The sequence below is a fragment of the Loxodonta africana genome, chromosome 18 (genome assembly GCF_030014295.1).
Source record: "Loxodonta africana isolate mLoxAfr1 chromosome 18, mLoxAfr1.hap2, whole genome shotgun sequence".
NCBI classification, from domain to species: Eukaryota; Metazoa; Chordata; class Mammalia; order Proboscidea; family Elephantidae; genus Loxodonta; species Loxodonta africana.
Genome location: NC_087359.1, coordinates 15,957,638 through 15,983,219, shown reverse-complemented (window position 1 = coordinate 15,983,219; position 25,582 = coordinate 15,957,638). Strand labels below are relative to the sequence as shown.

Below are 25,582 nucleotides of genomic sequence, written 5' to 3'. Positions count from 1 at the left end.
GAGTAGGTTTTGACTCATGGTGACCTCGTGTGTCAGATGGTGACCTCGTGTGTCAGGGTAAAGTCGTGCTCCATAGCATTTTCAGCGGCTGATTTTTCAGAAGCAGATTCCCAGGCCTTTCTTCTGGGGCACCTCTGGGTGGACTCCAACTTCCAACCTTTCAGCTAGCGACTGAAAGTATTAACCATTTGCTCCACCCAGAAACTGTCCTGAGGAAAGCGGTATGGAAAAAAGACACTTGAATGCGACCAGTAAAGTTGCCAGGACACCTGACCTTCACGCTCTCCGCTCTTCACTTTGTTGATGAAGCTGGAGGCCTGAAATGTCAGCCTGTCTCGGGGCCAAGGTCCTCCACTGTTGATTGTTCTCTCCCAGGGTCTCCAGCTCTCCATGAGAGCTCACCCCGTCATTCTGTGATTTCTTGCCTGCTTCCGTCTCTCAACTGGCTGGTTGAGGTGGGTGCCCTGCACTTACTTGTTACATCACCAAAGGGTAGATGGGTTTCATGTAAAGCATTATGTAAAATATCATGAAGACTCCCCTAAAACTATTGCACTGAGATCGTCTTTAAACCTTAAACCAAAAATATCCTCTGAAGCCGTCTTAAAAGCTTAACTAGTAAAGAATGTCTGCCTTGAGCATTGTGCTCTTTGAAGGTCTGTCTATCTGGGAACAAACCCACAACAGCAACTGGAAAGATTAGATAGGAGCCTTAGGGGGCAGAGAATTTGTGCTCCTGGGGGAGGAACAACTCAGAAAAGGAGGTGGAGCGTCCAGCAGACTGAGTTCCCCACAACTAGATGGTCCCCGGCTACCACCACTGACCCCTCTGACAGTGATCACGATGGCGGGTCCTGGACAGAGCTGGGAGAAATGTAGAACAAAATTCTACCTCACAAAAAAAGATCAGACTTACTGGTCTGAAAGACTGGAGAAACCCTGAGAGTGTGGCCCCCGGACACCCTTTTAACTCAGTACTGAAGCCACTCCTGAGGTTCACCCTTCAGCCAAAGATTAGACAGGCCTATAAAACAAACCATAATGCGTAGTTCAACCACGTGTACAAGACTAAATGAGCACACCAGCCCAGGGGTACGGACGAGAAGGCCGGAGCGGACAGGAAAGCCGGACCAAGAGAAATGGGGAACGCAAAGTTGAGAAGGGGAGGGTATTGACATGTCATGGAGTTGGCAACCAGTGTCACAAAACAATATGTGTATTGTTTAATGAGAAACTTATTTGCTCTGTAAACCTTCACTTAAAGCACAATTTAAAAAAAAAAAAGGAAATTGAGAGAAAAAAGTACAAGTATAAATAGACCTCAGCGTATGTAAATGTAAATGCAAGTCCAGTCCACAAAACAGAAAAGCGTGCAATGAGGAAAAAGAAAAAGGAAGGCGAGGATGGCTGCCCAACTCGAAGGATGTAATCAGTGTCGCTGACTCGCACATGTAGAAACTGCTGAATTGGCACATGGTTTGCTGTGGATATTCTTAACAACAACAAAATAAATTATTTTTTAAAAATTCAATTTCTCAGTCACAGTATTCAAAAGTCACACGTAGCTAGGAAAAAAAAAAAAAAACTTTGCCATCCAGTCGATTCTGACTCGTAGCGACCCTATAGGACAGAGTAGAACTGCCCATAGGGTTTCCGAGGAGCACCTGGTGGATTCGAACTGCCAACCTTTTGGTTAGCAGACATAGATCTTAACCACTGCACCACCAGGGTTCCCCACACGTAGCTAAACCCAGTGCCATCAAGTCGATTCTGACTCATAGCGACCCTCTAGCTAGAGGCTACCATATTGAACAGCACCTCTCCAGAGTGCACTGGTATTTGACTCAAGCATTTTAGCTCTCCTGATATCTTAATTATTATTTTTCAATATTTATCTAGTAATATATGTACGTAGTTTAAAAATCAAATATTCTTGACTGGGGTACTGACCGGCACAATGCGCCCACTTTGGGTTAACTTATCAGGCTGTGTACTTATGGCTTACACCCTTTTCTGTTTGTAGGTCATTACATATGTTACATTTCAATAAAAACGTCACCAAAAAAAAGTCAAGATTACCAAAAAAGAAAAAAAAAATTATCCAGCAATCTTTACAGTGCAGAAGCCCGGTATGGTTTTACGTTGTGGTACACGATGCACCTATAACAGTTCTTTGATAATTCCTCGGATCAGTTATGCAGAAAACTAGCTCATTCTTGCTCTTCTGGTGGAAGTGGGTCTGCGTGCAGCTGTGGGCAGTCAGCTTCCCTCAGGGCTGCCAGCTGCGGTGTTATGCAATGGTTACGCAAGACTGCTGTCACGGCCGCCACCATCAGCAGCACCTTCGGCTTCTGGTATTGAATTAAAGTCAGACTCGTGTTCTTTCAACAACAAATTCCTTGCTAAGGAAACGAAGACTTGGATTTTCAATTTTAATATTTAACTTCTACCCGAGGCTCTGTAAGCCTCATTCCACGTTCTGTGCATTGACTGTTCCCATTGAGTAGATTTTCTTAAGGTCAAATTTCCAATATATGTGCCTATTTGAAAACTTTAACTGGTTGTCATCTTCTATCAGGATGAGTTATGGGTGGAGCCCGCATATCCCCTAAGGTAGATCTCAAGCCCCTTTGCTACTGTATAGCCTATGTTCCAAAAAGTATTTTACTCTTTTGAAAGTTTAATGGGGAAGGTAAAAAAAGAAGTCAAAATGAAATAAAGGCTTCATTTCCTCCGTTTGTTTTAAGTATGTGTAAACACTGCTTGGTGTTTCTTTTGGTTTTTAATTTCTTATTAAAGGAGTATGTGCACTTGGTTTAAAAAGTTGTAGTTACTGCTGAGTCAGTTTTGACTCATGGAGACCCCATGTGTGGAAAGTAGAACTGGGTTTTCTTGGCTGTAATCATTATGGAAATAGATCACCAGGCATCTCTTCTGAGGTGCTGCTGGGTGGGTTCAGACCACCAACCTTTAGATTAATCGTGGACCAAAAACCCTTTGTACCACCCAGGGACCTGTTTTAGTGTAAGTATGTCCCAAATATTGCACTGCCATACTTATAAATTTTTGTTATCTGAAATTAAAAATATAGTTGGTTGTCCTACCCTAATTCAGTGAGGCCTAAGCTGCTTTTCGAGGCTTTGATCAGAGAGCACCTCTTCTGGCTTTGTCACTGTGCTGACGTCTCTTAGACACTGTCTTACCCCACTTGGGAGGCTTAGATCCTCTGTGTAATGCGCCGATGAGTGAGTATCATTTGTCTGGAACAGAGGGGACACTGGCAATGTTGAATTTACCTAAGCCCAGTGCTCCACGAAAACAGTGCTGGTTGAGGAAACCAACCCAACCTGCCACCACCACCTCCCTTTTGTGTTGCAGAAAAAAACTTACTGCAAAGAGACCCCCTTCCCCTCAGGATGTAGGTAAGACTCAAGGATGCCCCCCTTGTTTACCTAAGACTATGCCATACTGATCAGTGGAACAAAATGCCTGCTAACCAAATGTTGGTTACATTTCTCTCCTTGCCTCCAGGCCCTGAACTTTGGCCTACCCTCGGCCTGAGCTAACACACACCACCACTATAAGGCCCCCTCCTGGGAATGGTCTGGCCTGGGAATGAAACATTCTCTGATCTATTATTCCATCAGCCACCCTTTTGTCTCCCTTCCCCGGGACCTTGTTTATTCCTTCCAAGAAAAGTAAAACTGTTTGCACAAACCTTCAGACCTTGCAGGTCTTATGGTCAGAGCGTTCCTCCTGTTGCAATAGTCACTTCCCCCTCCCTTCCTGGACCAATGACCAACAAACATCTCGATAAACAGAGAAAAGATTGAAGTTGTGAAGGATTTCATTTTACTTGGATCCACAATCGATGCTCATGGAAGCAACAGTCAAGAAATCAAACAACGTAGTGCATTGGGCAAATCTGCTGCAAAAGACCTCTGTAAAGTGTTCAAAAGCAAACATGTCACTTTGAGGGCTAAGGTGTGCCTGATCCAAGCCATGGTATTTTCGGTCACCTCATTTGCATGTAAAAGCTGAACAGGGAATAAGGAAGACGGAAGAAGAATTGATGCCTCTGAATTATGGTGTTGGTGAAGGATATTGAATATACCATTCACTGCCAAAAGAATGAACAAATCTGTCTTGGAAAAAGTACAGCCAGAATGCTAATTAGAAGGGAGGATGGCAAAACTTCATCTCCCATACTTTGGACATGTTATCAGGAGGGACCGGTCCCTGGAGAAGGACACCATGCTTGGGAAGTAGAGGGCCAGTGAAACAGAGGAAGGCCCTCGATAGATGGATTGACATAGTGGCTACAACATTGGGCTCAAACATAGTGACAATTGTGGGGATGGTGCAGGTGTTTCATTCTGTCGTATATAGGGTCACTATGAGTTAAAACTGACTAGATGGCACCTAACAACAGCGACCTCCCTTACAATAATTCTATCTAATAAAGTCTTTCCTTACTAAACCCAAGAAACCCAGGTGATGCAGTAGTTAAGTGCTTGGTTGCTAACCAAAAGGTCAGTGGTTTTGTTATAGGGCAGAGCTTCCCAGCTTGGGACTAAGCCCTACTTAGGTTCTTACCCTCTTCTGGCCAAGAATGACCAGGAAAGGCTCAGAGGTTCCACACGAACAAAGGTTTATTAGAAAAAGGCTCATGAGGGAGAGATGGGAGGGGTTTTCACCTACGCTAGCCTCCAGTCTCTCTCTGAACAAAGGATTTCTTAGGGCTTATAAAAAGGCATTATCTTTATTCATTAGATGGGTGGAGATTTTCAGGAGAAGGGGAGGGATTATGAAAATTAAATGTGCACGGCGTTGGAATCCAAGACGAATTTCCTCCCAGAGGTTGCTGGAACTAAGATGGAGTCTGTCACAAAGGCTGCTGGGATGTCGAACAGGACTTATTCTGGGATGTTGTGCATGCATGATGTCTCTGGATCCTGGTTCCAGTCCCGGCAAGGGATCTTTGTTCATGATTATCTCATGTGGAAGATTATTCATAGGTTACCTTGATTTTTACTGTGCATGCTCTGCGCCTGGTGGGGTACTTGAAAAACAACTCAGGAGGGTTATCAGTAATTTATAGCTGGTCAAGCATGTAGGGATAGGAAATATGGCCCCTTATCATGTCTAAGCACCTAGTTTGTTAGTCACAAGTAGTCTTCGAGTGCCAACAGTAAAAGTCGTGGTCTGCACTTAGGTTTAGATTCCAAAAATACTGAGTCAAATGCCTTTTAATTACAGCGCCAGCCTGATCTCTCACCTGTCTCAGTTTGAACCCACCAATCACTCTGCGGGAGAAAGAAGTGGTAGTCTGATCCTATAAAGATTACAGCCTTGGAGACCCTACAGGGCAGTTCTACTCTGTCCTATAGGGTGGCTATGAGTTGCAATCGACTCGACAGAAATGAGTTTGTTTTTTTTGGTTTTTACCAAATCCAGAGTTGTTTTTTTATTGGACATTTGGCAGCCAGAAAGCCTGGTTTTATTGGGGTTACAGGTGAGCAGAGGCCTCCATACAGTGGGGAGACTGGACTTTGGAGCAGGCAGCACTGGGTTTGGATCGAGGGGCCACCTCCATTTATGTCCTGCCTGTGACCTTTGCCCTTGCTGTTCCAGCCACCTGAAATGCCCTTCCCTCCTCTTTCTCAGCTTCTCCTTCCTGATTCAGCTCTCTCTTGCGTACTACCAGGCAGGCCTTACCTGCCTCCCAACCTGCAGTAGGAATCCCATCACCACTATCACGCCACCACTGTCATGCCATCGTCAGAGCAGCGATCTTATCGGAAGGCAGCGTTTTGGGGTGTTTGCTTACTTTCTATGTCTCCTCAACTAGATGGTGGGCCCCAGTGCCACGGTGACTGTCCTGTTTGCCCCATATTCTTGGTGCCCTGGCCAGCGCCCAAGTACAGCCAGTGTGTGTGGAGAAAGCCAGCACAGGCCTGTGACCTAGGGCGCTCCTGCCCTGGCTTGAGCACACCCTCCCTCTTCCGCCTAAATCCAGGGTCAGTGACCTCGTTCCAGGAGGTAAACTGGGAAGGTGCTTGGCACCTGCTGTTATTGTGAGGTGCCCTTGAGTCAGCACCAGCCCCACGTACCACAGGATGAAACGCTGCCTGGTCCTCCTCCATCTTCAAGGTCACTGGTGTGCTTGAGACCATGGCTGCTGCTGCTGCTGCTGTGTGTTTTGAGTGCTTTCAGCCAAAGGGGCTCATGTTCTAGCACTATATTGGACAATATTCTGTTATGATCCTTAGGGTTTTCATTGGCTGATTTTCCGAAGTTGATCACCAGGCTTTTCTTCCTAGTCTGTCTTTGTCTGGAAGCTCTGCTGAAACCTGTCCACCATGGGTGACCCTGCTGATATTTGAAATACCAGTGGCATAGTGTCCAGCATCACAGGAACACCTGAGCTACCACAGCGTGACAGACTGACAGGCTGGACTTGGCACCTAGCAAGCCATAATAAATTATACTTACCCTCCTCTTCCCATGATATAATACAGTAAAATCTGTGAAAGCCAGAGCCTGTGTAAGGTAGAAACCTGTCAGAAGGAAAACTCATATTTTCCACCAAAGTGAAGGATAGAAAAGCAGGGCTTCCACCCAGTTCCTTCTGGTTTGAACCCCTGCTGAGATAGTCTTGGTAACAAGTTCCCGGGCGATGCCAATGCTGTTGGTTAGGGACCGATTCTGAGAACAGCTAGTAGAGCCGTGGTTCTCATTAGAGCCGTGGTTCTCAAATTTTATCATATGTAAGAATCACCTAGGGATCTTGTTACAATGTAGATTCTGATTCAGTATATCTGGGGTAGGAATGCAAACTCTCAGCAGGGGTTCAAACCCAAACAAACTGGTTCAAAGCCCTGTAGAAAAGTGCTAAGACTGCACCCTGTCTAAGGCAGAAAACTTGTGAGACCTGGAAGAACAAGACAGTCACACTGAGTTCCAGCTCTCCCAGGTTTCACTGTGTCTCCCACTCTCCTGGAGTTTAGAAAGCCTTCAGGTAAAGCTCACAAGGGCCAGACGGTCAGGAAGTCACCCTCTACATCTCTCCTTCCCAAATGAGGGAAAATGAATTACTGGGCCCCTTTCTTTTTTTTTTTTTTTTCCCAGAGTCAGCATAGGGCCAGGCTCCGGGTCTCAGTCACGTTTTTCCTTCTAGCTGCACCCTCAGCCTGCATGACCATCCATGTTCTCCCTGGAGGTTTTATGTCTCACCAACAGAGTTCCATTTTGTGCAGGAGAGCAGCAGCTTGGGAGTCACGTAAAACCTCATAGATCCCCAAAACATGTCATTTTCCACCGCGGAATCCCTTACGTGTTAGGGGAAGACAGCTGATCAGTGAAGAGTTTTAATGACTTCAGATTTGGTGGTAGGACTGAGGAGCCTGTTTATTCAGCCAACAGCTGTAGACCCGACAGGACGAAGAAGAAACTGCAAACCAAAAATAGCTTCCACTTACCGGCCACTTGACCCACGCCAAGGCTTGGTCCCAGTGCTCTGCTATTATTGTGTCAGTTAACCCCTGGAACAGGTCTCTGAGGCCAGTGTCGTCATTATGTTCACCTTACAGATGCGAAAGGGAGGCACCTGCCCAAGATACAGGGCTAGTGAGGGCTGCGGTAGAACCTGACAGTGTGGCTCTGAGCCTTAGCGTTCACGACATACAAGAAAAAAAAGTCTTATTCTTGTGGTTTTATATAAATATAAAAATACTATGAGTATTTTATATACAAAATGTCTATTTCCAGTCCATATTATGGTCAGTTAAGACATAGGGGAAAGAAGGAAAAAGACTGAGAAACGTCCAGAAAGTAGGAAAAACCAAAGAGAAGCAGAAATGTGCAAACTGGAGCATAAGCTTCCACCCTGACTCGTGAGAATCAACCATGACCTTCTCACCCATTGAGGGGCTTTGATGGTGCCCAGTCATTTAAAGGTGTCTTTTTTTACTTTCTTGCTAAATGAAAAAAAAAAAATTTTTTTTTTAAATACAGGTTTATTTTAGACCGAAATTCTAAAGTCTTTACATGTGTGGAATGATTGAGTTGGTTTTCAAGCCTTACTTTGGAACTTATCAGTTTTATCAGCATCACCTGAAAGTTCCTTTGACAAAGTGACTTTGTCAATCAGTTTCAATCTATGATCTCTGGACACGACAATTTGGAGTTGACATTTATGTCATTGTTTTTACTCACCTTCCACACACACACACACACACACACAATTTACTTCTAGACTGTTGGTTAAATGTATCGTTGAGTCTCTTTGGACTTGGTGACTCCATGTGATGGTAGAACTGCCCCATAGGGTTTTCGAGGCTGTAATCTTTATGGAGCAGATTGCCACATCTTCCTCCCTTGGAGTTGCTTAACCACTGTGCCACTAGGATTCCTTGGAGCAAATATTTACCCAGAACAACCAGAACCCAGTGTCGCTGAGTCGATTCCGACTCATAGTGACCCTATAGGACAGAGTAGAACTGCCCCATAGAGTTTCCAAGGAGTTCCTGGCAGATACAAACTGCTGACCCTTTGGTTAGCAGCCGTAGCAATTAACCACTATGCCACCAGGGTTTCCAAGGAGCAAGTATTTAGCATCTGGTAATTTCCAGCCGTGAAAGGGTCACCCCAGCCGGTTACAATGTAGCAGATCGTTGTCTGCTGCAGTAACTAAATACAGAAGATGCTAATATCATCATACGCGAACCTTCTCGAAATGGGCTAGGTTTCTCAATTCTGTGCTTGTGTGCAGAGCAGGGTAGTTGGCCCTCACTGCAGGCAAACTGCGTCCCTTTCCACTGTTCTGTTACCCAGAATAGAGGCGAGGGCTTATTTACTTGGTTTTCATTGAAGAACATTATTTGTCTTCTAAGGGGCACATAAGAACTCCTGTCTTAGAACACGAAGCTCTCAACAGTGATTTATCCGCGGGAGTAATTAGGCCAGTTGACTGAGCAACAGAAGGGAAATGTATTCTTGGTTGCCGGGTTGCGGGGAGAGGAAGTGGCCTGATGTGAGATTGTAAAACAGCAATTGTTTTCACCAGGTGCTAGCCTCCGACATCCTTCCCAGAGCCTTGATCTTGCAGCGATTAATTATGGACATGGCTTTGGAATAGCCACTTGCCCAGGGTGATAATGAGGCAGCCAGCAGGCTGCAAGTGTGGAATTTTACTGCTGGCAAGCCTACTTATGAGTGGAAGAAGGCTGATACAGCTTTGATATTTAATTCTCAAAATTTGCTAAAAATTGGAAGCAACGAGAGACAAAAAGGGGAAATCGATTATGGTACAGCTGTACCATGCCTTTAAAAAATGTTTGTGTGTGCGTGCAGATGTATGTATTTACAAAAGTACAGCCAGAGTGTTCCTTGAAAGCGAGGATAAGACTTTGTCTTGCTTACGTTGGGCATGTTATCAAAAGAGACCAGTCCCTAGAGAAGGACATCATGCTTGGTAAAGTAGAGGGTCAGCAAAAAAGAGGAAGACCTTCAACAAGATGGATTGGCACAGTGGCTGCAACGATGGGCTGCAACAGCAATGAGGGTGAGGATGGCACAGGACCAGGCAGTGTTTCTTTCTGTTGTACATAGAGTTGCTGTGAGTCAGAATCAACATGTTGGCATCTAACAACAACAATAACAAATACTCATAGGGACCCTATAGACAGCAATGGAACACTGCCGGGTCCTGTGCCATCCTCACAATCGTTGTTATGCTTGAGACCGTTGTTGCAGCCACCTTGTCAATCCATCTTAATGAGAATCTTCTTCATTTTCGCTGACCCTCCACTTTCTGGTTGTACTTCCTCCAAGACAGGTTTGTTCCTTCTTTTGGCAGTCCGTGGTGTATTCAGTATTCTTTGTCAACACCACAATTCATAGGCGTCAATTCTTCGGTCTTCCTTACTCATCGTAGAGCTTTTGGATGCATAGGAGGCAATTGGGGTCAGGAATACCTTAGTCTTCAAGGCCTGACATCTTTGCTTTTTAACACTTTAAAGAGGTCTTTTGCAGCAGACTTGCCCAATGGAATGTGTCCTATAGCGACCCCATACCAAAAAACCCAAACCAAACCTGTTGCTGTTGAGTCGATTCCGACTCATAGCAACCCTATACCGACTCATAGCGACCCTATAGGAAGGTATTATTCTGCCAACCACAGGGCCTAGAGTAAAAAATTAAGAATGATCATTTCTAAGAGGTAGAATTCCCCCACTCTCCCCCGCTTTTTTCTTACCTGCATATTCAGAAGTTTGCCTGAGAGCACGCAGCATACTGCTTCACAGAGAAGAAAAGTTAAACCTCTTATCTTTGTAAGATGCGATCAGTCTACCTCCCAGTTTAGCCCTGACAGCTAACAGTGCACCTGAATGTTAAAATGATGAACCAGAAAGCACTTGAGCCTTAGGCAAAAGAGCAGAACTTCACCCGTTGTTATCACTGACCCCCCCCAGGAATGCAGCGCCACCTCCTTACCCAGAAAAAAGAGCTTTTCTGCCTAAAATATTGATGAAACTTCACCGTTTAAATTTTGAAATATTAAAATTAAAATTCCTGTAGTATTAAATTTGTGTGTGAACTCATAAGCTTTATTTTTTGCAATTCATGAACGGGGCATTGTGTCTACTCCGAGAAACAAGCGCTCCCAAGTGCCTTACAAAGCCGGAAGGGCTTTTGTGAGCGCAGACACGCAGGAACAGGTAAACTGTACTTTGCAAATTTCAGATTGGCTAGTGGGCATTTTCTTGCCTTACTTGGGATTTAAGGGGAAATTTTGAACTGGATTAAACTGAGCAGGTAAGTCTTGATTGGCTGGTTAGGTTTCCGTTTTCCAGGACAGTTAGTTGTTAACTCAGATTTCGGATCCCAGGAAGGTTAGGCATTTTCAAGAAGTGGAAACTTAGGTTGCGGTTTGCTGATGTGGGGCCCAGAACAAATGACTCCGTTTTGGACCTAGTAGGGCTCTGATGGCACAGTGTTTAAGCGCTGGGCTGCTGACCGAAAGGTTGGTGGTTAGAAACCACCAACCTTGGGAGAAGGATGTAACCATCTGCTTCCATAAAGATTATGTCCTTGGAAACCCAGTTGGGGAAGTTCTACTCTGTCCTGTAGGGCTATTATGAGGCTGAAGTGATGGCAACGGGTTTGGTTTGGGGTTTTACAGTCAGGTTAACAGAAATAAAACAATGTTTTACTGCGGAATTTTAAAAATACGTGAAATGAATGAATGATGTTTTAGAAACAGTATTGGTAACTTGCCAGCAGTACCTTAGTTTCTTTTCACCAGCAAGGCTTCCTGGTCCCTTTCTCTCTTTGGAGAGGTCAGCGCTAGCTCAGCCCACAGAACTGCGGATCATGAACTCGGCACCTATGTCTTCTTACCTCTCACCTCTTTCTTTGCCAGTGAACGCGCTAGGCTGCTAACCGAAAGGTTAGCAGTTTGAGTCTACCCAGAGGCAGCTCAGAACAAAGACCTGGCAATTTACTTCTGAAAACTCAGCTATTGAAAACCCTGCAGAGTCACCTTGAGCAACAGAGGAAGACGAGTCAGAAATAGGAGGAAATGGACTGTGTGACTAACTGCCTCCATGAACAACTGCCTCCTTTGCCATGAGATCAGAACTTGTTGGTGCCTGGCTACTGTTACTGAGTGTTTTGATCAAAGATGCTGTAGGAGGATCTTGATAAAAAGGGGGAGAATGCAGAACAAAATTTCAAATTCTCACGGAATCTAGAATTTCTGGAGCCATGGAGGCTGCTTGAAACCCTGAAATTAACTGCCATGAGATAATCTCTAAGCCTTAAACCAAAAATATCCTCTAGAGTCTTCTTAAAACCAAACAATAGTTCAGCTTAACTAGTAAAGCCTCCCTTGAGCATTGTGCTCTTTTAAAACCCTCTGGAGTCACCTGGAGCAACAGAGGAAGAGAGTCAGAATAGGAGGAAGAAATGGAATGTGTGGTTATATGGAATCATATGGGGTCAAAATCTGCATGGGATCAAACTGACCTCAACTTGAAAGATTAGATAGGAAACTTAGGGGGCAATGAGTTTATATATGGGGGAGGAACAACTCAGAAAAGGAGGGTGAGAATGGTTGTACAAATTGAACAATGTAATCAATGTCACTGGATTAAACACGTAGAAACTTGAATTGGTGTATGTTCTGCTATGTATATTCTCTACAACAACAAAAATAGATTACGTATGAAAAAAGAAAACCCAATGGAGCACCGTCTTAGTCATCTAGTGCTACTATAAACTACCACAAGTGGATGGTTTTAACAAAGAGAAGTTTATTCTTTCACAGTCTAGTAGGCTAGAAGTCCGAATTCAGGGCACCAGCTCCAGGGGAAGGCTTTCTCTGTCTGCTCTGGAGGAAGGTCCTTGTCGTCAATCTTCCCTTGGTCTGGGAGTTTCTCTGCACAGGAACCCTGAGTCCAAAGGACACACTTTGCTCCTGGCGCTGCTTTCTTGGTGGTATGAGGTCCCCCGTCACTCTGCTCACTTTTCTCTTTTATATCTCAAAAGAGATTGGCTGAAGACACAAACCAATCTTGTAGTTTGAGTCCTGCCTCATTAGCATGACTGCCACTAATCCCATCTCATCAACATCATAGAGGTAGAATTTATAAGACGTGGGAAAATCACATCATGACAAAACGGTGGACAATTACAATATTGGGAATCATGGCCCAGCCAAGTAGACAGATATTTTTAGGGGACACAATTCAATCCATGACAAGCACCTTCGGCTCTGACACAGATGGGGTTGTCATGAGTTGGAGTCAACGCCACAGCAGCTCATTCGGTTTTGTCTTCGTTTGTCCTTTACCTTGCCTCTTTTTCACACCAGTCGTCCTTGCTTGGGTGCTTCCTGGGTCATAGGTTGAATAATCTGTTATGGATTCAATTGTGTCCCCAAAAATATGTATTGTAAATCCTAAAACCTCTATACCTACATATATAATCCCGTTTGGGAATAGGACTTTCTTTGTCAGGCTGATGAGATCATATTGGTGTAGGGTGTGTCATACAGATTAGGCATAGAAAAGGAAGCACACATGGAGGGGAGGATACAAGCCACAGGAAGGACAGGACAAGAGACAAGGACCTTCCCCCCAGAGCTGACAGAGAGCCTCGCCCTAGAGCCGGCACCCTGAATTTCAATTTCTAGCCCGAATTGTAAGAAAATAAATTTATGCTCATTCAAGCCATCCAGTTGTGGCATTTCTGTTATAGCAGTGGTGGGACAGTACTCAGGAACGCATCTACAACAACAGATTCGCTATGTAAGGGGCTAAGAAGAAATACCTGTCCCTGCCTCAGCTCCTTGGGGCTGAGGTCATTGCGGTCCTCTGGACAAATGACAGCTCATATCACAGGTAAAGATCCTTAAGTACCCCCGTGCTTTCCATGGAGGGTAATAGAGTGTTAAATATGATGCTGCTCACTGCAGCCAATGGGCTCTGATTCCTGGCAAACTTCATTAGTAGAACTAAACGTTGCCCTTTCTTAAACCATCTTCACAATCATTGGTATTTTTCTATTTTATTTTTTATTGTTTTATGTGAAACTTTACAGCTCAAGTTTGTTTCTCATGCAAAAATTTATACACATATTGTTATGTGACCTAGTTGCAATCCCAATAATGTGATATACTCCCTCTTTCCACCCCAGGTTTCCCGTGTCCATTCAACCAGCTCCTATCCCTTTCCACCTTCTCATCTCACTTCTGGACAGGAGCTGCCCATTTAGTTTTGTGTATCTACTTGAACTAAGAAGCACACTCTTCATGAGTATCATTTTATGTTTTATAGTCCAGTCTAATGGTTGTCTGAAGAGTTGGCTTTGGGAATGGTTTTAGTTCTGGGTTAACAGAGAGTCCAGGGCCGAGTCCAGTCTCAGTCAGACCATTAAGTCTGGTCTTTTTACGTGAGTTTGAGTTCTGCACCCCACTTTTCTCCTGCTCCATCAGGGACTCTCTGTTGTGTTCCCTGTCAGGGTGCTGATTGTTGGTAGCTGGGCACCATCTAGTTCTTCTGGTCTCAGGCTGATTGAGTCTCTGGTTTATAGGGCCCTTTTTGTCTCTTGGGCTCATATTTTCCTTGTGTCTTTGGTGTTCTTCATGCTCCTTTGCTCCAAGTGAGTTGGGAGATCATTGGTATTTTGAGATCACTGTTGTGGCTGTTGTGTTAATCCATCTCACTGAGAGTTTCCCCATTTCCGCTGACCCTCTGCTTTACCAAACATGATGTTCTTTTCTAGCAATCGGTCTTTCCTGATGATGTGTCCAAAGTAAACGAGCCGAAGTCTGGCCATCCTCACTTCTAAGGAGCATTCTGGTTGTATTTCCTCCAAGACTGATTTGTTCATTGTCCTAGCAGTCCATGGTATAGTCAGCCTTCTTTGCCAACGTGATATATTTGTTCTTATTAATTCCAGGAGCTTGTCGCTCCTGACTTTGCTATAAACATAACGTCTTATCCTACCCACAGGCACATGCCTTCTGATCTACCCAGAGATTCTGGTGCTAAATTTGGATACAAATAAAATCAGGAAAGGTCACCCTGCACCCAGGAGGAAACACGGGTGTAGCTGTGCTATCTCTGCCTTCAACAAGGCCTTTTTAGGACACTGTTTGGGTAGCTACCTGGGTATCTGTGATGATTTATTACCAGGGCTTCGAACCAGTCCATTCTACCCCAGATATACCAAATCAGAATCTACATTTTAACAAGATCCTCAGGTGATTCTTATGTATGATAAATTTTGTTCTATTATAAACTACAAGTGGTTTTCTGAATTGGTCCCTAACCACCAGCATTAGCACCACCTGGGAACTTGTTAGAAATGCAAATTATTAGCAGGGGTTTGAACTGGAAAGAACCAGTTTTAATTTATTACAAGATTTTAGGAGCCTCTCCTTTCCTTTGGAAGCCCTGGTGGCTTAGTGGCTAAGACCTACAGCTGCTAACCAAAAGGTCAGTAGTTCAAATCCACCAGGCACTGCTTGGAAACCCTATGGGGCAGTCCTGTCCTATGGGGCCGCTATGAGTTGGAATTCACTTGATGGCAATAGGTTTGGTTTGGTTTTGGTTTCCTTCCCTCTAGCCTGCCCCGGGCTTCAAGAGTCAGAGATGCACTTTAAACAAACTATTGAATCCCAATAACATTTTCTGGAAGCTCCCAGCCCCAGTCTGTAGGAACACAGTCTCTTCTCTGTTCCTAAGGAGCCCTGGTGGTACAGTGGTTAAAGCACTCGGCTGCTAACCAAAAGGTCAGCGGTTCAAACCCACCAGCCTCTCCGTGGGAGAGAGACGTTGCAGCCTGCTTCCATAAAGATTACAGCCTTGGAAAACCCTATGGGGCAGCTCTACTCTGTCATACAGTGTTGTTTGCTATGATTCGGAATCCACTCGACAGCAATGGGTTCGGGTTATTTATTTATTTTGGTTTCTGTCCTAATCACAGAGCTGTTTTCTTGTTTTGCCTTTAGTCATTTGTTTTAATAATTAACTTCAGAAAACTGCCTCTTTCCAGAACCTTCCTGTGCCTGACCGTTTACCCGGTCATCTTGGTGTTTCCAAATCAACTAGAAAATGCAAATAAGGGGTTTTTAAGTGACTGGCCCAAGAGGAGGTCTTGCAGCTGTAAAATGTGTTTAAAGCTCCAGGCCGTTAGTTTGCTTTGGCTGCTACTTTGGGGCAAGGGTGTTTTCATCAGCGACTCCACTTCCTCTAGGCCCCTAGGGGACCATCCCCGTGTTCTTGGCTGGGGCACCGGGCCTTCACTCGGGGTGGCTCCAGCCCCACACTGATGCTGCTGACCTCCAAACAGGGCTGTTCTCAGCACTGACGGCCCTGTGAGCTGTTGAGACCCAAGGAGTGTGTTCTCTTCTTTTTAGAACACAGGAAACAAATAACTGTTTCCTAAATGAGAAGGAACAAAACCAGCCCGGGAGAGTTCGAGGGAGATGTGTTCCAAGTAGCTAAGAGTACTTGGCAGAATAAGGCAAGAATGTTTGTATCTAAAATACCCTTTATCGAGGCCTGTTTTAAAGTTGTTTCATTGTGTGATAAAGGAAATTAAGAGAAAGAATGAAAAACTGTTTGGCTCTTCCATATTTTTAAACAGTACAAAAATTCACACTGATGGAACAGCATTTTTCAGGCCCCTGCCCGAGGCAGCATCTCTCAGGGGAAGACCTTGCCTAACTTTAGGAGGGGGAGGAGAATCACCATCAGCATCAGCCCAAAGCTGATTCCTATAAAGTGGAGGCCAGACATACCTCCACCCTCCAACCCTTTTTAGCACTTCTGATGCCAGCCATCCCTCCGGTGGTATTCTCTACTTCTCTGCTGGGTTCAATCATTCGTTGCAATGGCCACACAGAACTCACAGACCATACTCACAGTTACGGGGTTTATTAGGGAAGTAACAGGTTACAGTTCAGGACTAGGATCAACTAGGAAGTAACAGGTACAACTCAGGATATAGTTCTTCAGTCAGGACAGCCTATTCTCTGTTGTGCTGGAAGGCTGGCTTCGGCCCTTGCTCTCCACTGCAGCTCCTGCTCTCAGCCTCGGCTCCCTCTCAGGCCTGGCCTCTGCCCTGCTCAGGCAGGTGTTATAGCTCTTTCTTTAGCTCTGCTGGTAAGTGCCTAGAGGCACCCCACTCCGCCAAGAAGCCTCCTGCCCAAGGCACTCACCTCTCTCACTGCATGAGTCAACAAGTCCACTGTAGCCACCTTGCTCTGTGGGCTGGGAAACCCACTGGACTGTCTTGTGCTGGTCTCCTGGCTCTGCTGCTGCTGTTTCTCTGCCACTGGACTCTGCCGTGCTTGCTGCCACTTCTTGCGGTTGCGTGCTGTCTCCAGTGTTACAGCTCTCCCTGTCTCTTGGGTCTAGGAGGTTCTCAGCACAGGGACCCTGGGTCCAAAGGACGTGCTGTGCTCCCAGCTCTTCTTCTTAATGGTAGTGAGATCCCCCCTCAGCCTCTAGAATTGGCTCTTTTTAAGCCTAGCAGGATAACAAAACTGACCAATCCCTTGGTTGGCCACAGGCACCTTATTTGCATAGTCCCACCTCCACAAGTGTTCCATGGACCTTATTTGCATAGTCCCACCCAATCATTTTGTGGGAGTTACAAGACCATGGCTAGAAGGGCCATATTAAAGAAATTCACTGCACTGCACTACCCAAAGCAGAATATTGTTGTTATTATAGTTGTTGTTAGTTCCTGTCCAGTCAGCTCCAACTCATAGTGACCCCAAGTACAACAGAAAGAAACGTTGCTCGCTCCTGTGCCATCTCCACAATCATTGGTATGCTCAACTCTAGTTGCAGCCACTGTATATTTTGAGTGTCTTCCAACCTAGTGGCTCAGCGCTACATCAGAAAATATTCGGTTGTGATCTGCAGGGTTTTCATTGGCTAATTTCAGAAGTAAATCACCAAGCCTTTCTTCCTAGTTCATCCTAGTCTAAAAGCTCCACCGAAACCCATCCACCATGGGTGACCCTGCTGGTATTTGAAATAGCAGTGGCACGGCTTCCACCATCACAGCAGCATGCAAGCCACCATAATACAACAAACACAGCTGGGTGGTGGAAAGCAGATGTCATGAGCGCCATAGTAACTGTCTGAGCAAAACCATCGACTCAGAACCCAGCAGAAAACACACACACACAGCCCAGCTGCCATCGAGTCGACTCTGACTCACGGCAAGCGCATGTGTGTCGGAGTAGAAATGGGCTCCGTGGGGTTTTTGATGGCTGATTTTTCAGGAATAAATCACCAGGCCATTCTTCTGAGGTGCCTCTGGGTGGACTTGAACCTTCATCCTTTGGGTTAGCAGCCAAACACATTAAACATTTGCACCACCTGGGAGGAAGGAGGAATGAATTCAGACCCCTGGGTCTGGGGGTTACACAGAGGTCCTGAACCATGAGAGATGAGGCCGGATTTTGGAGGGCTGGAGCTGCTCTGTAGTCCTTGGGTCCCAGGGCAGGGTAAAACTAAGATCTCATGTCTTCATGTTGTGCCTTACAAATCGGAGAGCTAGCGCAGCCATGAATTTGCTAAAAAGTCAGGGTCGCTGTGAGTTGGAATTGACTCAATGGCAATGGGTTTGGTTTTTTGGTTGGTATAAACAGAAATGAAGTCCTGGTACGTACCACAACGTGGATGAGCCTTGAAAACATGTTGCATGAAAAAGTCAGGCTCAAAAGGACTAACATCTTGTGAGCCCACTTCGCTGGAATATCTAGATTAGGCATGTGTATAGAGACCAAAGTTTATTTAAGGTTCCCAGGGGCTGGGACTCCATATTTAGGGGACACTGAGCTTCTGTTAGGGAGCCCTGGTGGCGCAGTGGTTAAGAGCTCAGCTGCTAACCAAAAGGTCGACAGTTCAAATCCACCAGGCACACTGGAAACCCCATGGGGCAGTTCTACACTATCCCGTAGGGTCGCTATGAGTTGGAATTGACTCTATGGCAATGGGTTTTTGTTTTTTAAGCTTCTGTTAAGGATGATGGTAAAATTTGGGAACAGATAAGGTGCTGGTTGAACAACAGGGTGAACATAAGGTCACCGAAGAATGTATGTGAAAATCGCTGAAATGTCAAATATTTTGTTACATATGTATTTATCACTCACAAAAAAGTCACGGCTTTTAATTTGGAATTGAAGGGATATTTTCCATCAGTGGCAGCCTGTTCAGTCTTGGCGTTTCACAGACTTTTCCACAGCCTCCTCCCATTTCTCCAAGGACTAGTTTGCAGGGATACTCAGTAGCTGACCAGCGGACCATAGAATTCACCCTGCCTCACCAAGCGCTGTGGATGTGAAAGGGGGCTGGAGCTGTGGGTGGGTGGGATTTTTGGGCTGTGATGCCAGCCCCACACTCCATCTTTACAGAATTAAGTCTTAAGCATCCTTTTGATTTGCTGTAATTAGTTATCTCTGGTGTCTGCTCAGTACCATCTACCCAGCAGTTTGCAGTCTTTCTCTACTCTCTGCAGTAAATGCTGGTGTAGGTGATCTGTGTACAAAGGCGTCTTCTGGGTGCACGCAGAAATCCAACCAACATCTTTGCAAAATGCTGGTATTTTAAAAGCCCTAATAAGCTGTTCTCAAGAGCTGAATGAAGGCTTTGACAGTCTAATGGTGATCGATGCGATCTATAGCTTTTAGACAGAGCTGATGAATTACAGAGTAACTTCACGGATCAAGCTGTAGATGAGAATTGTCCCCGTGGAGCTGGCCTGTCGCCAGTGAGTTGCTAAAGAAAACCCAGTCCCCATGGACCTGGCCATCTCCTGCAGAGGAAACATTCGGTAGGGCTGAGGGGTAGGAGAGCCTATCATTCCAAGATATTGGGGGGAAGGTTTAATTTGGAGGTCTTCAGATCTTTTTTAAAAAAATATTTTATTTGATTTTTGATGAAAATATATACAGCAAAACCTGCTCCCTTTCAACAGTTTGTAGACATAATGATCAGTGACGTTGGTGACATTTTTCAGGTTGTGTCAACATTCTCGTTATTTCTGTTCTAGTTGTTTTGCTTCCACTGACTTAAACTCCTTGCCCCCCGACCTTCTCGTCTATGCTTTAAAATAGCTGTTGTCCATTTGGTCTTATAGAGATAATTTTTTTAAATAATGCAACATTCAAGGGTGACGATCTTTATTTTTTGAGCTAAACTGTTACTTAGTTTAAAGGTGACTTCCAGGGATAGTTTCAATTCAAGGCTCAAAGAGTCACTCAGGGCAATAGTCTCCAGACTCTTCCAGCCTCAATAGATTCAATAAGTCAGGATTCTTTAAGAATTTGAAGTTCTGTTCTACCTTTTTTTCCTCTTCTATCAGGATTCATCTATTGTGTTCCTGATCAGCATATTCATTAGTGGTAGCCGGGCACCATCTAGGTCTTCTGGTCTCCAGATGGAGGAGGCAGTGGTTCATGGAGAAACTAGTCCTGTAGTCTGGTTTCTTTTCTGATTCTTGAGTTTCCTTCTTTCTTTTTTGTTCCAGACGAAGAGAGACCAGTTAGTGTATCTTAGATGGCCACTCAAGCTTTTATGGAAGTCGTCAGATCTTTGAGACTCCTTTAAGACCATCGCCCTGTCCTTTCTTTCTCTGTCTCATTACTTTGGGCATGAATCTATGTAGAAAGATGAATGATTTGGCCTTTGACAATGGACCTTAATAGGACCAGCCTGGTGAGAAGACCCTAAAAACAAGGCTGGCCTGACAAATGTCCAGGCCCCTCTGCACCAGGCTGGCTGGCACTCAAGTTCTCCGGAACCTAGGACCAGAAGGCCAAAGCTTGGAGGCCAGCAGCAAGGCGAGCATTTCATCCCGGTCAGCGTCTAGACCAACTGGATAGCAGGAGTAATGGGATCTTTCCAATCTGGGCATACCAAGTGGGCCAACAGGGCTACCTGGTTCACTTGGGTCATCCCAGGGCCCCAGCAGCTGGGCAGATGTGGCTGCTCAGAGTCACTGAGGCAAGTGCAGCAGAAGGGTCTGGAAGGGCTGCTTTCCTTATTCCTTCTTTATCCTAAGACCCTCTTACCTAGGCAGGCCCTCAAAGGGGTCCATAGCTGCCTGAGTTTTGTCTCCCTCTTTCTGCTTAAGGATTATAAATTGGATGATCTTATAATTTACCGCCCAACCACAAGAGTGAAAAGGGGGTGTTGTTAATAATTACCCTGAGTCAACAGGCATAAACCAACAGTTTCAGGCCAGCTAAGACCCATGTCACCCTAATTATAAGTGATGGAGGAGGGAAGGAACTTGACTCATTAGTGCAGCCTCTTAGTCTCCACCCAGGTGGGCCTGTCCTTGAGCCCAGCACATTCCAAGTGACAGTGGACACTTTTCTGTTATGTAACACAGTCCTGGGTGCCACCCAGCCCAAAGGTAACGAAGTGCAGAGCATTTCCAGCTGCCGGTCCAGGAATGCCATTGCATATAAGGAGCACCTTAGCCCCAGTTAGAAAATAGCCTGCTTTCCTAAGCCAAGATTATAATTACACACTGCGGAAGCCTCCTTCCCGTAATTGTTGTAATGTGCATGCATGCACGCATACAGGCGGTGCATCTAGAAGCTGCTGTTTATATTTAGCTGCTGTTATCCTTGCCTCTGCGCAGCATTCCTGCCTTAGTGTGCAAGGCGCACAGGCTTTGACTGGCATGGTAATCCCAGGAGGCTTAAAACGGGAAAGCAATAACTAGTACCTTCCAGTAATCCTCCCACCCTCTTCAACAAGATGAAGGCCCGAGAGCTAGCTTGTTATTTTTAGCTACCATCGAATTGGCCCCTGACTCATGGCGACCCCACGCACAGTGGAACAAAATGCTGCTCAGTCCGCCACCATCCACATGATCAGTTGCAATCGGACAATTGTAATCCTTAGGGTTTCCATTGACTTATTTTCAGAAGTAGATCGCCAGGCCTTTCCTCCTAGTCTGTCTTAGTCTGGAAGCTCCACTGAAACCTGTTCAGCGTCATAACAACACACAGGCCTCCACTGATCGGGGGGTAGTGGCTGCACGTGAGATACATTGGCTGGAATCGAACCTAGGCCTCCCCCAGGGAAGGGCAAGAATTCTGCCACTGAACCACCACTGCCCCCAGAGCTAGCTTAACCAGTAACCAGGAGCTGTTCAGTCAGTTCCGACTCATGGAGACCCCATGCGTGTCAGGATAGAACTGTGCTCTGTAGAGTTTACAATGGCTGATTTTTTGGAAACAGATTGCCAGGCCTTTCTTCTGAGGCACCTCTGGGAGGACTCAAAACACCAACCTTTCCTTTAGTAGCTGAAGGCGTTAACCGTTTGTATCACCCAGGAACTCTAGTGCTAACTTGGTCCTCATCTGCATGAAATTAAACAGACGTGCTAGCTGGAGGAAAACCTCACAAAGGAGCTGGCATCCCTTCCAGAGAGAGGTGGGGTGTTGTCAAGGATTCAAGCTTGCTGGTGGGACAAGAAGCAACATTTCCTTTATCCACCTGCAAGATAAAAGAGTGTGTATTTCACGAGATCACTTACACTGAGTGGAGGCAAAGAATCATCTACAGTTTCTGGTAATTAATAACTTTTTTATCCATGAAAAGAGGGCTGCAAGTCAGGCTTGTCTCTGAGATTACATAAACCAGCCTGTGCCGACACCCACCAGCTCCATCCGGCCCAGAGCAAGCTCCTTTGTGCAAGGGCTGTGAAGGCTAACAGGGAAAATCAGAATCTTTGCAGCTAGTATCAGGTAGAAAAGGCAGCAGCTTAGAAAGGCAGGAGAAATTTTAAGAAACCTGACCTTGGGGCCTTTTTCCAGGCTGGACTGACTCCTCAGGCTGAATTTGCCCTTACTAGAAATATTTTCCTTGATTGCAGGGAAAATAATTTCAGGTCATTTGTTACACTGGCTGGGGTTTTATCGGTTATAGGTTAGAGCTGACAAGCATTGTAAAAAGGTACACTAGCGATCCATATGAAAGGTCCTGTACCAGGTGCACCTTGAATGGATGGTCTGAGTCCATTCTGCAGCTCATACCTGAGCTCGGCTGGGGATTTTCCTTGAGCATATCACAGCATCACTTCCATTGGATAAGGACAGATGTTAGTAACCCCCAAGTTTGTGTTCTTGGCCAACCCCCCATGTTGGGATGTGTTATGGATTGAATTGTGTCCCCTCCCACCCCCAAAAGAAATGTGGAAGCCCTAACCACTACACCTGTGAATGGGACTTTGTTTGGGAATAGGGGTTTTCTTTTGCCATGTTAATGAGGTCATACCAGAGTAGGGTGGGTCCTAACCTGATCACCAAACCCGGTGCCATCAAGTTGATTCCGACTCGTAGCGACCCTATAGGACAGAGTAGAACTGCCCCATAGAGCTTCCAAGGAACGCCTGGTGGATTCAAAGTGCTGACCTTTTGGTTAGCAGCTGTAGCTCTTAACCACTGTGCCACCAGGGTTTCCCACTTTTGAGAGGTATCTTATAAAAACACAGAAGAGACACACACACACATAGACACACGCACATGTGCACAGATGTACGCACGCACACACACAGAAGACAGACACGGTGTGGGGACCTGTCAGTAAGTAAAGGAAACATTAAGAATTGCCAGTGGTTGCCAGAAACTGGGAGAGGCTCACAGAAGGAACTAACATGGCCTTGAGTCTCATTTGGACTTTTAGCCCCCAGAACTGAGAAAATGCATATCTGTTTGTTAAAGTCACCTGTGTTGTAGTTCGCTTGTTAGAACTGCACGAGGTGGCTAAGACAGGGTACGTCCACAGCTGAGGTTGCCCCAAACTCTTTGAACTGTCCCTCCACATTCCGGTGCTTCTCCAGATTGTACATGTCACCTTCCCAGCATAGAAAGAGAAAACTTGCCAGGGTCCGGATGCGTGACTTACCCAGCCGGTCGGGTTCCAGCAGGAGGCTCGGAGTCAGGGATGAGCTACAGGCAGGAAACAGGGCATCCATTTGTTGGTATGGATTGTGGCAGGGGGAGCTTAGTTCCTGACTTGGCAGCTTTCTAAGCCTCGTGAGGTGGCAGCATCATAGCGAGCCAGTTCTTCCGTGTGGTCGGGGAGTTGGTTGTTCCTGGACACCTGCCGAGTGAGCGCCCGTGTCTCCAGCCCCCTCAACACTTCTGTGGGCTCTCCAAGTTGTTGTTGTTGGGAGCTATCAAGTCGATTTTGGACCCTATGAGTTACAGAGTAGAAGTGCCCCGTAGAATTTTCTAAGCTATGATCCTTACTGAAGCAGATTGCCAGGTCTTTCTCCGGCAGAGCCAGTGAGTGGGTTCAAACCTATCATCTGTTGTTTAGCAGCCAGGTGCTTAACCATTGCACCAGCAGGGCTCTATAAATCCCCCTAGCCTTAAACTAGCTGGGATGGATCCTGTTGTCTGCAACTAGGAAACTGCTGGCTAATACAGATGGGGCAAAGGCAGCAGAGGCAGGGGGAAGAGACCTCAGGAAGTGGTAGAAGAGTCCAGAAAGAGATCTGGGAAACCGGCAAATATTTTGAATAACGGCTACCATTTATTGAGGCCATACCATGTGTATTATCTCTAACCCGTACGACAACTCTATTATTATTTCCATTTCACAGATGAGGAAACAGGCTCAGAATGGGAAAGGGGCCAACCCAATGGTTAGGACCAATCTAGGGCCACACAGCAGTTATGGCAAGGCAGGAATTCAAGCCCAGACCCTTTGTGCTTAAAGCCCAAGTTTTCTCCACTCTGCTCAGCTTGCAAAAAGAAGTGAAAACTTCTTTTCCTGTTCCTTCTGCTCCTCTTGGCTTCCCATCCCCAAAGCCCAGGCCTTCAGCTAGGCTGAGTAATGGTACAGTTTACTTACGGTTGGGTTAAAAAGTTTCCAGGGTATTCATCAGTTAGGACCAATGGACACGTTAGAAAACGCTGATGTTGCAGGGAAACTTCCAGAATGGATGACAAACTTGCAAACAGCCTGTTGCATCACAAAGGAGAGGGGATTACAGAGGCTCTCTGCTTTCTGCCTTCAACAATTGTGCTACTTGAATTTTTTATACAAAGCAGAGGTGTTACTTTTGTAATCATGTGTCACAATCAGAGCCACCAGATCAGTGGCTGAGAGGGAGGAAAAAGCAACAAAACCTAAACTGTGGTTATTATTGGATGGGGGGACGATGGGTGATGTTTTAATGTCTTCTTTATAGTTTTCTACATTTAAACATGTTTCTAAAATGAACATGTGCTCATGTTGCTTTTAACTATAAGGAACAGAAAACCCTGACTCAAACCGGGTTGCACAATAAGGACCTTTACTGTTCTCGTACCCAGACGTCTAGCAGAAGGAGGGCCCCAAGCATGGCATGAGCAGCAGTTCTGCAGAATCACCAAAAACCACTTTACTGATTCTATAGAAGAATCCTGATCAAAAGGGGGAAAATGGAGAACAGAATGTCAAATTCTCACAGACTCCAGACTTTCTGGAGCCATGGGAGCTGGATAAACCCCAGAAACTATTGCCCTGAGATAATCTTTAAACTTTAAACCAAAAATATCCCCTCAAGTCTTCTTAAAACCAAACCACAGTTTAGCTTAACTAGTAAAGAAGTCTGCCTTGAGCATTGTACGCTTTTAGAGTCTATCTAGATGGGCTCGAATTGGCAACAGCAACTCGGAAAATGAGATAGCAACCCTAGGGGACACTGAGTTCGTGTTAATGGGGGAGGAACAACTTAGAAAAGGAGAGGACGGTTGCATAGCTGGAAAAATGTAGTCAGTGTCACTGAATTATACATGTAGAAACTGTGGAATTGGTATATGTTTTGCTGTGTATATTCTCAAAAATAACAACAACAACAAAAATAAAACACATGGGGGGAAAAAAAAAGAATACCAAGCTTTATATGTAAAAAACAAAAAACCCCACTGTGGAACTGAAGCCACTCCCAGAGGTCACCTTTCAGCCAAATAATAGACCTGCCTATAAAATAAATAACACCCGTGAGGAATGTGCTCTGGAGAACGATCAAATGTAGGAGACCA

The 25,582-nt window shown here is 45.4% G+C and overlaps 1 long non-coding RNA gene across 1 annotated transcript in view; it reads left to right on the top strand.

Annotated features, from left to right (window-relative positions):
- LOC135228067 (uncharacterized) overlaps positions 1-13,840 on the top strand; it is a 30,053-nt gene extending 16,213 nt beyond the window's left edge. Inside the window, exon 3 of the long non-coding RNA XR_010318280.1 lies at positions 11,426-13,840. This is a non-coding gene — a long non-coding RNA (uncharacterized LOC135228067). The remainder of the gene's footprint in view (positions 1-11,425) is intronic.
- The last annotated feature ends 11,742 nt before the right edge of the window (positions 13,841-25,582 follow it).